Raw genomic sequence first — 12069 nt, 5'->3', positions numbered from 1 at the left:
ATGGACCAAAGGACACTGTCGGAGGGCAGTGTTCCAGAAGAGGACACTGTGCGTTGGGAGCAACGCGGGTCCACACGCCAACACGTCTGTGGGATGACAGATGGGACACCACCAGAAGGGGGCACTCTACTGGCTCAAACCAATTCCCGAGATGACCAGTAGGAGGTGCCGTGGTGGTGAGTCCCAACTTCACAGTTTCCAATAGTGAAATCAGTTAGGCACTACAGTAACAAACACAACCACCACCACCTACTAGCCCCAGTCATGGTCCAGGACCCCTAGTGCTGGGCACTGTACACACACAGCACAAAGAGATGGTCCATGGGTACATCTACACTACAGGGGGGAGTCGATTTAAGATACGCAAATTCAGCTACGTGAATAGCGTAGCTGAATTCGACGTATTGCAGCCGACTTACCCCGCTGTGAGGACGGCGGCAAAATCGACTTCTGTGGCTTTCTGTTGATGGCGCTTATTCCCACCTCCGCTGGTGGAGTAAGAGCGTCGATTCGGGGATCGATTGCCGCGTCCCGACGGGACGCGATAAATCGATCCCCGAGAGGTCGATTTCTACCCGCCGATTCAGGCGGTTAGTGTAGACCTAGCCCATGTCCCATGGAGCTTACAATCGAATGGGATAGTCTAAGGGAAAAGGTGGAATCCTCATTGCTTTTGTTGTTTAGAATTGGCCAGGACAAACCAACGGTGAACATATATAAGGAACAAACCTCCTGCAGATGGTCATAATGAGCAGCTTCTTCCTGTTCTGAGAGCACCATTTCTGGAGTGCTGCAGGACTCAATCATCTCTCAAGTGGTGCCATGGGACAATATGGACTCCATAAGGAGAGGCTGTCCTTTCCTCTTTGAAGAGTGCCTAGTCGCTGTGCTACATGCAACTGTCACCACCAGCCTGGGTGTCTGCAAATGCACTCTCTCTGGGACTGACAGTGTAGCCCACATGGGTTGCAGCAGCCCACCTCCTAAGCGAGAGATTGAAGAAAGAGCGTAGCTTGTGCTCCCTGAAGTATGATGAGTAGAAATGGAGAAACAAGGTCAGATGTCTGGAGGGACAAAGTTTGGCGTGGCACCAGGAGGCTCAGGAATGTAAGCTAGCCCACATTGTTGGCACACAGAACTCTAGCATCTCAGCATGTAATGTGGCTATTGGCCATAGTTAATAAAGATTTCCTTCCTACAATTGTGCCTGATCACTTATTGCTAGGGAATGCTCCCCACTGGCTCCGTATCCATTGCAGGATCAGACCCTTTAGAGACCTCACTGGACTAGGCCCAAGCTGTTTCAGGGATTGCCTCTTCCTCTGTTTACCACTCAATGAGCTATAATCAAACAGGACACCAGCTGACAGCCCCCGAGGGGAAACTCACAGGAGGCATAGAAGGCACCTACTCATTGGGAGGTCCTAGACAGAAGCATTATTAGTTTTTTGACTGAGTGCTAATGGCAGTGCCAGTTAGTATCACAGGTAATGTAGAGACCTAATGCTGAGTGGGCTGTTGACTTGGGGTACAATGCAAGGTCTGTTTTTTGTTTTTTCCAGGCTTTGGAGGGGCTGGGAGCTAGTGGCTATTAATAGTGTTAGGCCAAACTTTTCAAACTTGTGTGTAAAATTACACTTCTAAATACATAGCCTGATTTGAGATAGTGAGCACCCACAGCTGCCACTTCTGTCAATGGGAGATGCCTGTGCTCACACTTGACAAATCAAGCCACTTTTTTAGGTGTCTAAATAGGGGTTTAGGGGCCCAAGTTTGAAAATGATCCGTTCAGTTCCATAAATAAGCTACACTGATGCCTTTCTTAAGTGAACACCCAAGAGACATGAATAGTATCAGGTGCCTGTCAGAGATGGTATTTAACTAACTGTTGAATATTATTGTCCTGGAAACACTGGGAATACTTACAAGTGACCACTTCAACAATCTTCTGTCCATTGCAGGTGAGCCATGGGCGATAGGATTCACACACGCACACGTAGTCGACCAGTGAAAAGCTGAACAATCTTTTACCTTCCATGACAGCTCATAGACTTTAAGGTCAGAAGGGACCGTTATGATCATCTAGTCTGACCTCCTGCACAACGCAGGCCACAGAATCTCACCCAACCACTCCTGTAACAAACCCCTAACCTATGCCTGAGTTATTGAAGACCTCAAATTGTGGTTTAAAGACCTCAAGGTGCAGAGAATCCTCCAGCAAGTGACCCATGCCCCACACTGCAGAGGAAGGCGAAAAACCTCCAGGGCCTCGGCCAATCTGCCCTGGAGGAAAATTCCTTCCAGACCCCAAATATGACAACCAGTTAAACCCTGAACATGTGGGTAAGACTCACTAGCCAGCACCCAGGAAAGAATTTGCTGTAGTAACTCAGGTCCCACCCCATCTAACATCCTATCGGGCATATTCACCTGCTAATAATCAAATCCCTCTTAGCAATGTTGCTCTCCCAGGCACGATTTTCCAATTTGCCATACCCAGAATTTTGTTTTCCTTTAGGTGACCTAACTGGATTCTCCATCCATCACTGTTCCCAGCCCAGATCCACGTTGGATCAGATGGAGAATAGAAATCCCTCTTGTACTGGGGGCAAAACCTTCCAAACTCTTCCTCCCCCACTCCCACCACCAGCTGTTGCAATCACATTTTATCCACTGGTTGAAATTTTGAACCAATGGCCTCATCTGCTGTAAGCCTGATGCAATTACTGTCCCATTCATTGGCCAGCCAGGAACACATGGTATCAAGCAAACCCTGTACCAGTCCATGAAGGGAGTTCTGTAATCCACCAGAGCGCCATCAGCCTGCAGAATGAGAAACTGAACCAGTGAACAGTTTTGCCTGGTAAACTGGCCCTAATCCATATAAGGGGACAGGGACAGGCAGCACCTTGCCTAGGACTTTTGCTGTTTTATGGAAGCTGGAAAATATACAAATAGTAAAGATTGTGCTGACCTAAGCTTGAGTGGCATGATATTTTCCAATAAAAAATAAAGCACGTTCATGAGGATTGAGTACCAGATGACTAACTGAATTGTTTATATTCTGGCCCTACAAGATACTAAAGTCAATGCCACACCTGAGTCAAAATTTTAGTTCTGATTTTTCAAAAAAGTTCTATGGAAGTTCCAACGGCACATTTAATATGGGGTGCTTAGAGCCAGATTGTGCTGTGACTTACCCCTCTACTGCCTCACGGCCTAGAGAGATCTGAGTAGTCTGGCTGTCAGACAGCCATGAGTTTGTAATTCAAAATGGTGCAGACAAAAGACACTGTGACTTTGGACTGTGCACGCACAGGCTCCACATCCTGTTGCAGAGAGGCAAGAGTCGCTATCTCTATGGCACTGATGAGACTGCACAAAGATACCAGCAAATGGAAAGGAACTTAAAGACTCAATTGGCTTGACTATAGATCTGGAGGAGTAGAATTGTGAGGAAAGATTAAAGAGGTCTAAATATATAGCCAAATGACAGCTAAAGGGATGTCCGGTGGGGGAATAGAGCAGGACATGAACACTAAGGGTACATCTACACTGCAAGAAAGAACCATGGGAGTGAGTCTCAGAGCCCAGGTCGACTGACTCAGGCTTGTGCAACAGGGCTAAAAATAGCGGTGTAGATGGTTGGGCTCCAGCAAGGGGGCCTGGTCTTGGTGCTTGGGCTCTGAGATGCTCCCCCCATTTCAGAGCCTGGCATCCAGCCCAAGCCAGAATGTCTACGCTCCTATTTTTAATCGCCTAGCGTGTACCCAAGTCAGCTGACCCATGCTCAGACTCACTGTTGTGAGGGTTTTTTTGCAGTGTAGACATACCCTGACTGGTAGTCATCACATACAAAGAACAAACCCAGCTGCTTTCAATTAGACCATCTTATCCCAAGAGAACAAAAGCAAAAGGAAAGTCTTCAGGAGAGAGCACCCAGGGCTAGATTCACAAAGAAATTTAGGCATGGAGATGTTCAGCATCATCAAACCTAACTTTTAGGAACCTATAAAAACCAATGCGATTCACAGTGGCTGAGACTCCCTATACAATCAGTGGGGAGATAGGTGCCTCAGAATGGGATACACAAAAGCCAGCTTGTTAGGCCGCTCTCCACCTAAGCTAGCCAATGGGAGATGTTGAAGAGAGGCGTGTGTCCTAAGCCCCACCCCCGAAGGGAGTTTGGGGCCTAAGACCAGGCTGCAGGGAGGCACCTCACTCTGTATGTGATTCTCAGCTACAAACAAACCCTCTCTTGGAGTTAAGCACCTACTCCATTTTTTGCAAGAAGTGGCGGATGATGGAGCCCTCCCTTGTAACTTTTAGCCTAGTGGTTAAAGTACCCACCTGGGGTGTGGGAGACCCCCAGTTCAAGTTCCCCCGCCCCAGCCATTTTTTGTAAGTTCGCCTATAGGGGCCTAATCCAATAGGCAAGCTGTGAGCCTACTTACCAGATTGGGTCCCACAGGTCAGTTAGGTGGAGGAACACCTGTCTTCACCTGGCTCATGCATCACCCTGGGGTGGCAGTGCTCATGCCCAGAAGCAGAAATATAGGCACCTAGGGAACTTCTACTGCAAAAATGTAGGTATTGATTGAGGTTAGGCACCTACAAGGTTCAGTGGCAGCTGAGTGGGGTTTTTAATCTGAATGGGGCCTGATTCTGGTATTTAGGTGCCTAAAGTGGCCAGCCCCCACAGAGGATGGGGAGGGAGCGCCATCCAGCCCCACTCTGCTCCCAGCTCTGCTCATGGCCCCGGACCCAGCTCCCAGCCCCGTATCTGCCCCTGGCCCCAGGCTGGGGCTCCACCTCCACTCCCACCCCCACCCCCATTCTTGGCTCCCGGACGGGGCTCTGCTCCAGACCCTGCCCCCAGCTGTGGCCCCCAGATGGGGTTCCACTCCCAGCCCTGCCTCCAGCTGCAGTTCCCAGCCAGGGCTCCACTCCAGGCTCCAGCCCCAGACCCACCTCCAGACGCAACCCCAGCCTTGGCCCCCTTACCCCAGTCTGCATCCCCCCTCCTGGAGCCACGGCCCCCTTCCTGACTCCGGGGCGGGGGAGGCGCGGACAGGGATAAGTGGGGGCATGACCCTGAAAAGTTTGGGGACCACTGCCTTAGGGAGAGTTCTTAAAGATTTAAAGGTGCAGCCCACAGAACGCAAAATCATAGTTACTTGTCTGGGTGGTACTGTTAGGTGTTAATTTGAAAAGATAGACGTGCTGATAATGGCTTACAGTGGTACGAATGGTACAGCTAGACATAATAATAATTAAGCAAAGAAATTCTGAACATTTTCTCCTATTCTTCAGGTCAACATGAGAGTGTGGAATTGCTACTTTAAGAGAACTGTTTGAAACTGCATCATTCCAGTGATTTTAAACTGGACAAAACACTGTATATGCACTAGATGACAGCCCAGTAATGGCAAGAGGATGAACTAAGTGACTCAATAAATCTTTTCTGTCTCTAATCTCTATGATTATATGAGTTAAGATGAATGAAGAGGACTTTTAGCACCAATAATATTCACAGCCTAGGTCTCTTTCATTTAAGAAAAAAATCAAAATGTGTGTTAAAAATGAATAGCTGTGCTCATACATTGGGAAAAGTAGCTCATGAAGAGAGGTTTTAAGAAATGCCTCGGGCAATGGAGTAACATAAAAAGCACTTTGCTGCTTCAGTGACACATTTAACATAAAAGAAATCTAAATGTGATAATTTTCAGTCCAACAATTTTTGACTTTGTCATCAACAAGAGTGAAAAAAAAGAAACATTACATAAAAATGCACTAATCACTAAAAGCCTTGAGTTTTGAGTCACTAGCCAGGAGCACTGGTGACTAACTGCACCTGCTCCCTATGGCAAGATTTCCCATATAGCATCTGATTTTCTTGGCAAAATTCAGATAGTTCTCACCAGAAAAAGAGCAGCACAATGTAGGTCAAAAAGCGGCACCTCTTAACTGTCTCCCATTCCAAGAAAAATCCTTCATTTTAGACACATATTTACCTTTTCCCACACTGGGTTTGGTAATGTAACTTATTTACTGAGGATCAAATGCTGAACCATGAAATTGAGGTACTGAGTGTTGCAAATTGGAAAGAAGTTAATCCCCATTTTGTTTAAGTCTTCCAGAATCATTCAGTTTCTTGAACTCCTCGTATTGGGGTCAGAAACAAGAAGTTACAGTTTCAAGGCAGGCTTCTGTGTTCATTACATATCCGATACAGTGGAACAGAGCTGACTGCAACAACTGGCAGAGGTGCAGGAAGATACAAGCAGCACTTCAAACGGGGAGCTGGTCTATGGGATGTATGACTGGACTGCTCATATAGTTGCATGAATATTGCAGTGAGTCCCTAAGCATCTCTCCATGTGCTGTGATTTGGTGCTCTAGTCTAGTGCATCATGACAGGGCCTTTGTATGCATTAGCACATGGACATATACATGAAGAAATGCACAATATGCAGTGTGCTGCAGAGGTCCTTGATTTTGACTACCCCCATGTTTGCTGTTAAGATGATGGGATCATAGTAATTACTCACTGTTTATAGATTAATTGTAACGTTTTATTAGCAGCATAAGAAGGTCTAAAAGTAGACCGGATAACAATGGAGCGTCTGTCATGCCTAGTCATGGTTTCCCTTGTACTCTTTAACAATCCCAAACAGTATTTTGTTACAATGAGGTAATCTGTTGAACCGATCATATATTTGACTCCTAAGGTTATTGTCATCTGATGATGCATGAAAGCTAAACTACAGTGATTCATTCTAAAATGTTACATAGCTAATAAAATATTGACACTCTTTCCATCTCTTTTACGTTTACACCCCCACACACAATCCAACCTGATTTTTCATCACCTTTTCTGAAATAGCTGAAGCTAATTTATTATCATCACAACAGAAAGCTTTTGTCTTCCTCAGTGACAGCTGCCATTTTACTCCTACTCCCCAGCAGGAAATGGGAGGGATGTCATGGTTTTTCCACAGACAAAGAGCAATCCTGTACTTTCAGTCAGGATGCCATTTGTGACATTGGCAGACCAGGTGCCACCTCGTGCCAGAGCCCCAGGGCAATTTGTAAGGCTGACAGACCCTGCTTGCTGGCAGGCAGGATCAAACCTGGGATCTCTGAACCTTATTGTATGAGCCTCTACTACAGAAGCTAAAAACCACATGGCTATTAGTGAAGACTGTAGCAGACTCATCAATCTCTAGACCAGTGGCTCTCAACCTTTCTAGATAACTGTTCCCCTTTCAGGAGTTGGATTTGGCTTGTGTGCCCCTAAGTTTTACCTCACTTAAAAACTACTTGCTTACAAAATCAGACATAAAAATACAAAAGTGTCACAGCACACTTCTACTGAAAAATTGCTGACTTTCTCATTTTTACCATACAATTATAAAATAAACCAACTGGAATATAAATATTGTACTTACATTTCAATGTATAGCATACAGAGCAGTATAAACAAGTCAGTGTCTCTGCTAAATTTTAGTTTGTACTGACTTCACTGTGCTTTTTATGTAGCCTGTTGTAAAACTAGGCAAATATCTAGATGAGTTGATGTGTGTGTATCCCAAGGGGTATACAAACCCATTTGAGAATCACTGCTCTAGGTGCTACTAAAGGGGGACAAAGCACCACACCAAGCAGGCCTGGGTTACAAAATCACCTGTGTGTTAGTATAGATCAAAGTGATAGTTAAATGTGTAAGAGTGTATTTGGTGTTTGAACTTCATGAAAACTAGTGGGATGTTACTTGCATTATTTTTACTTCTCTGTATCATGTTATAATACAGTAACTCCTCATTTAACATCGTCCCACTTAACGTCGTTTCAATGTTACGTCCCTGCTCCATTAGGGAACATGCTCATTTAAAGTTGTGCAATGCTCCCTTATAACGTCGTTTGGCTGCCTGCTTGTAAGATTCTGTGGAAGAGCAGCGACTTTACAAGGGAGCATTGCACAAGTTCCGCTTCTCCGCTTCCTCCCCCTTCCCCCACTTAGGACTTTCTGGGAGGGAGGGGCAGGAGCAGGGAAGCGCCACGTCTCCACTCCTCCCCCTCCCTCCCAGAAAGTCCTAAGCGCTGCCAAACAGCGCTGTTTGGCAGCGCTTAGGACTTTGGGGTGGGGGGGTGGGAGGGGTGTGGCGTGCTCTGGAGAGGAGGTGGAGTAGGGGTGGGAAGAGGTGGGCCTGGAGTGGAACGGGGACAGGAAGAGGTGGGCCTGGAGTGGAACGGGGACAGGAAGAGGCGGGCCTGGAGTGAAGCGGGGACAGAAAGAGGCGGGCCTGGAGCATTCCCGGCAAAGTCAGAGCCTGTTCTTCTCTGGGGAAGCTGCCTCTGCTGCTGCAAAGGTGATTCCTAGCGTCCTTGCCTGCAGCGGGCTGTGCCTGTGTGGGGTAAGCCGGGGCACTTCCCAACCATAGTACAGTAATGTACAGTTATAATGCCTTTTGTCTGCCCTAAAAACATTTTCTTAGACCCTAACCCCCCGCATTTACATTAAATCTTATGGGAAAATTGGATTCATTTAACATTGTTTCACTTAAAATTGCATTTTTCAGGAACATAATTACAATGTTAAGCGAGAAGTTACTGTATAGTAGCAAACATTTACATTGTGTATACTCCTATAACTGAATAACCAATCAAATGAACAAGAAGCCTTGTGGAATGCAAACGAAGAACTTTAACAGAAAAGTGCTAATTTCAAAGCAAGTGGTCATTTTGTGTGATGATCAGAGGTCAAAGACTCAAAATGAATTCCTCACTCTCCGTCATCAAAGGAAAAGCCCACATGGGTAGTGACACTGACAGCTTGTTTTCTGTGAGAAGAAGCTATAAATATGGATTCATGGAAAGATCCTGGATCTCTTGACTGTTTGGACTCTTACAGGGAAGTGTACCAGACAGTCTGGGTACCCTGAAAAGACTTTTAGCAAACTAGCAGTTATTACATTTGGAATTACAAACTGTAATTTACCTGTATATGTTTTACCTGCTTTAACCTCTCAATAACTCTCATTTCCATTTCTTAGCTAATAAATCTTTAATTAGTTTATTACAGAATTAGCTATTGTTCTAAGTGTGATGTTGCACTCTATATGATTTTATGAAAATATGCTAATAAGTGTGAATATAATGTAACTGGAATATACTTCATGCAAAAGGTCTCTTGTAAGGTATCATTACAAAGCTTATAATCTACTGAGTGTGGTCATCCTATTTGTATAAATGTATCATTCTTGTATCTGAAACTAGAAATAAGAAATATAACTCTGAGGTCCTATTGTAATTATGCAAAGTGTGGGCCATTAATGGTGGCTTGGAATCTTGATGGCTCCCATTAACCAGGACAATTGGTTGTAAATGGCTCTGTTTACTTGTAAGTCTTCCTGTATACCTGTGTGCTGGCAAGTGGATACTGAAGTCTTACAGTGACATATGATCATGTCACCTGAACTGGAATCTATCTTTAACCTGGTGCTTTTCCATCTAGAAGGAAGGGTGGGAACCCAGAGAGGGACAAAGGATTCCCGCCTTGTGCAAAAGATATAATGGGGGTGGAACAAAACAAAGGAGGCTGCAGTCATGAGAAATCCCCTAGCTACCACCTGAGCTGGAACAAGGACTGTACCAGGGGAAAGGATTGGGCCCAAACTAGAAAGGAGTCTAGTTTGTGAAAGAAGCTTATTGGAACATCTCTGAGGGTGAGATTTTATCCGAAATCAGTTTCTTAATGTATTAGGCTTAGACTTGCGTGTTTTTGTTTTATTTTGCTTGGTAACTTACTGTTCTATCTGTTATTACTTGGAACCACTTAAATCCTTGTTTTTGTATTTAATAAAATCACTTTCGCTTATTAATTAACTCAGAGCATGTAATTAATACCTGGGGGAGCAAACAGCTGTGCATATCTCTCTATCAGTGGAACAATTTATGAGTTTACCCTGTATAAGCTTTATACAGAATAAAACGGATTTATTTGGGGTTGGATCCCATGGGGAGCGAAGACAAGACACTTTCTAAGCTGTTTTCTGGTAAGCCTGCAGCTTTTGGGAGATGTGGTTCAGACCTGGGTCTGTGTTTGCAGCAGGCTAGTGTGTCTGGCTCAACAAGACAGGGTACTGAAGTCCCAAGCTGCCGGGGAAAACAGGCTCAGAGGTAGTCTCAGCACATCAGGTGGCAGTCCAAGTGGGTTTCTGTGACCCAACCCGTCACAGTAAGATCTAAAGTATCAACAGATCTGGGGTAAGTGATTGGTCCCTTGGGACTGGAACTAACTTAAATATGATGTGATTTTTGGTGTAAGTAACCATTTTATCACAAAGTCCAGTTTGTCTGGAGGGCAAGATAGACTGGAGAGTCTAAGGGGACTGTCTGTGACTCCATGGTAAGACTGGTATAGTGATCCAGGAGTTCACATTTGTCACTGGCTTAATGAAATCTGATTATAAAACACACCACTCGTTTGGGGTGTCTGCCTGGTTTCTAACAGTCTGCCCTGAGGAAGGCACTCATAGTCATGAGCCACTCCAGACAGCGTGACACCATTTGCTTTATATTGAGAAAAGAATAACAACCAACCAAAAGCAAGGTCTCTATGAGAAAGCACAGCATGTTTCTCCCCTTTGTAGCAGGTTGCACCTGGAAACAAAATGGCAGCTGCCTCTACGGTAAGGAGAGGGCCTTCTCTCCATTAACAGGCGCAGAACTACACACAGAAAACAACAGATAACAGATGTACAATGTCACTGGGTTGACAGGTGATTCACAGAGGTCAAGGCCTCCACATGGCTTCCCGGTGCCACTCCCAGCCCACATGGCAGCGCTGAAGGAGCTGTGCTGGCAATGAGTCCCCGCTAGCTGCTGCCTCCCCCGTGCTCAGTGGTGTGACATTAATCAAAGCAGGAACCTGTGAGATAGCGCTGATTTCATCACCATTGCGTTTTGGGGGGGGAATTCCTATAGGCGTTAAGGACCGATAATACACTGGTCCTCCCCTAGTACCTCCACTCACCCCTACGGTCCCCCTGCAGGGCTGGGAAACAGGCTGCAGAGCGGTCTCCAGAGGCCAGTCCCCCCACTCTGCTAATGAAACGGGTTGGCTAGGAGGAGATGATGGGGCTCTGAATGACTGCTAAGCAGAGAAAGCAAAGGGCCAGGCCCTACAGTTAGCCTGTGAGGAGAAGGAGAGGAAAAGATGGCTTTAACAGATCCCTCAGCCAGTGCTGGTCTGGTCTGGTCTGGTCTTCTGGTGCAAATTACAGCAGCCCAACCACTGTTCTATACCACACCAGCTGCCAATAGCCTCCTCAGGCCATTCTAGTAGCACTGGTTTGCAGGCACATTCCAGCAACAGCCTCTTTGTCCAGAATTAGAGCCGTTCCAAAGAAATTTGTACAAGATTTTTTTTTCACAGAAACATGCAAATTTCAACAAAAATTTCCCTGGGGAAGCTTTCTCAGGTCCAGCATGGAATAAGAGAGAGAGGGGCCTAATAACTTGGGACATAGGAAACTCAGGGACCTGAACCTAGATTTACTACACCCAGGCTAGTACCCTATCCACTGGGCCATTAACAAGGGGTAGCAGAGGGTGGTGGAAGGAAGCAGAGACTCTCTCCCACACTCTAAGAATGAAAACAAGATCCAAAACATTGAAATTCTTCATAGAACAGAATTGTCATCTTCTGACCAGCCCCACGCAGGACATGCTCCCTACACCAGGGTTAGGGTTGGAGGAGGGTGGTGTAGAAGCTGCTACAGTAGCTCTGTGCCACTGGAAGACTCCACCACACACTGGTTGTCCTCTAGTGCTCAGGTCAGCCAGCTTTAAGGCAGTTGCATGCCGGGAGGGTACTGCAAAGTAGGGTGACCAGATGTCCCGATTTTATAGGGACAGTCCTGATATTTGGGGCTTTGTCTTATATAGGCGCCTATTACCCCCCACCCCCTGTCCTGATTTTTCACACTTGCTGTCTGATCACCAGACTGCAAAGTGTTGCTAACAATCTGGAGAGTCTGACCTCAGAGTTTGCAAAGAAAGTCA

At 45.9% G+C, this 12069-nt stretch overlaps 1 long non-coding RNA gene across 1 annotated transcript in view; it reads right to left on the bottom strand.

Moving 5' to 3' along the window:
* Window positions 1-12069, bottom strand: part of LOC135981258 (uncharacterized) — a 145579-nt gene that overhangs the window by 37811 nt on the left and 95699 nt on the right. The gene's annotated exons all lie outside the window — the stretch shown is intronic.

Source organism: Chrysemys picta, chromosome 2, assembly GCF_011386835.1.
Source record: "Chrysemys picta bellii isolate R12L10 chromosome 2, ASM1138683v2, whole genome shotgun sequence".
NCBI classification, from domain to species: Eukaryota; Metazoa; Chordata; order Testudines; family Emydidae; genus Chrysemys; species Chrysemys picta.
This window is presented reverse-complemented; position numbering and strand designations above follow the sequence as displayed.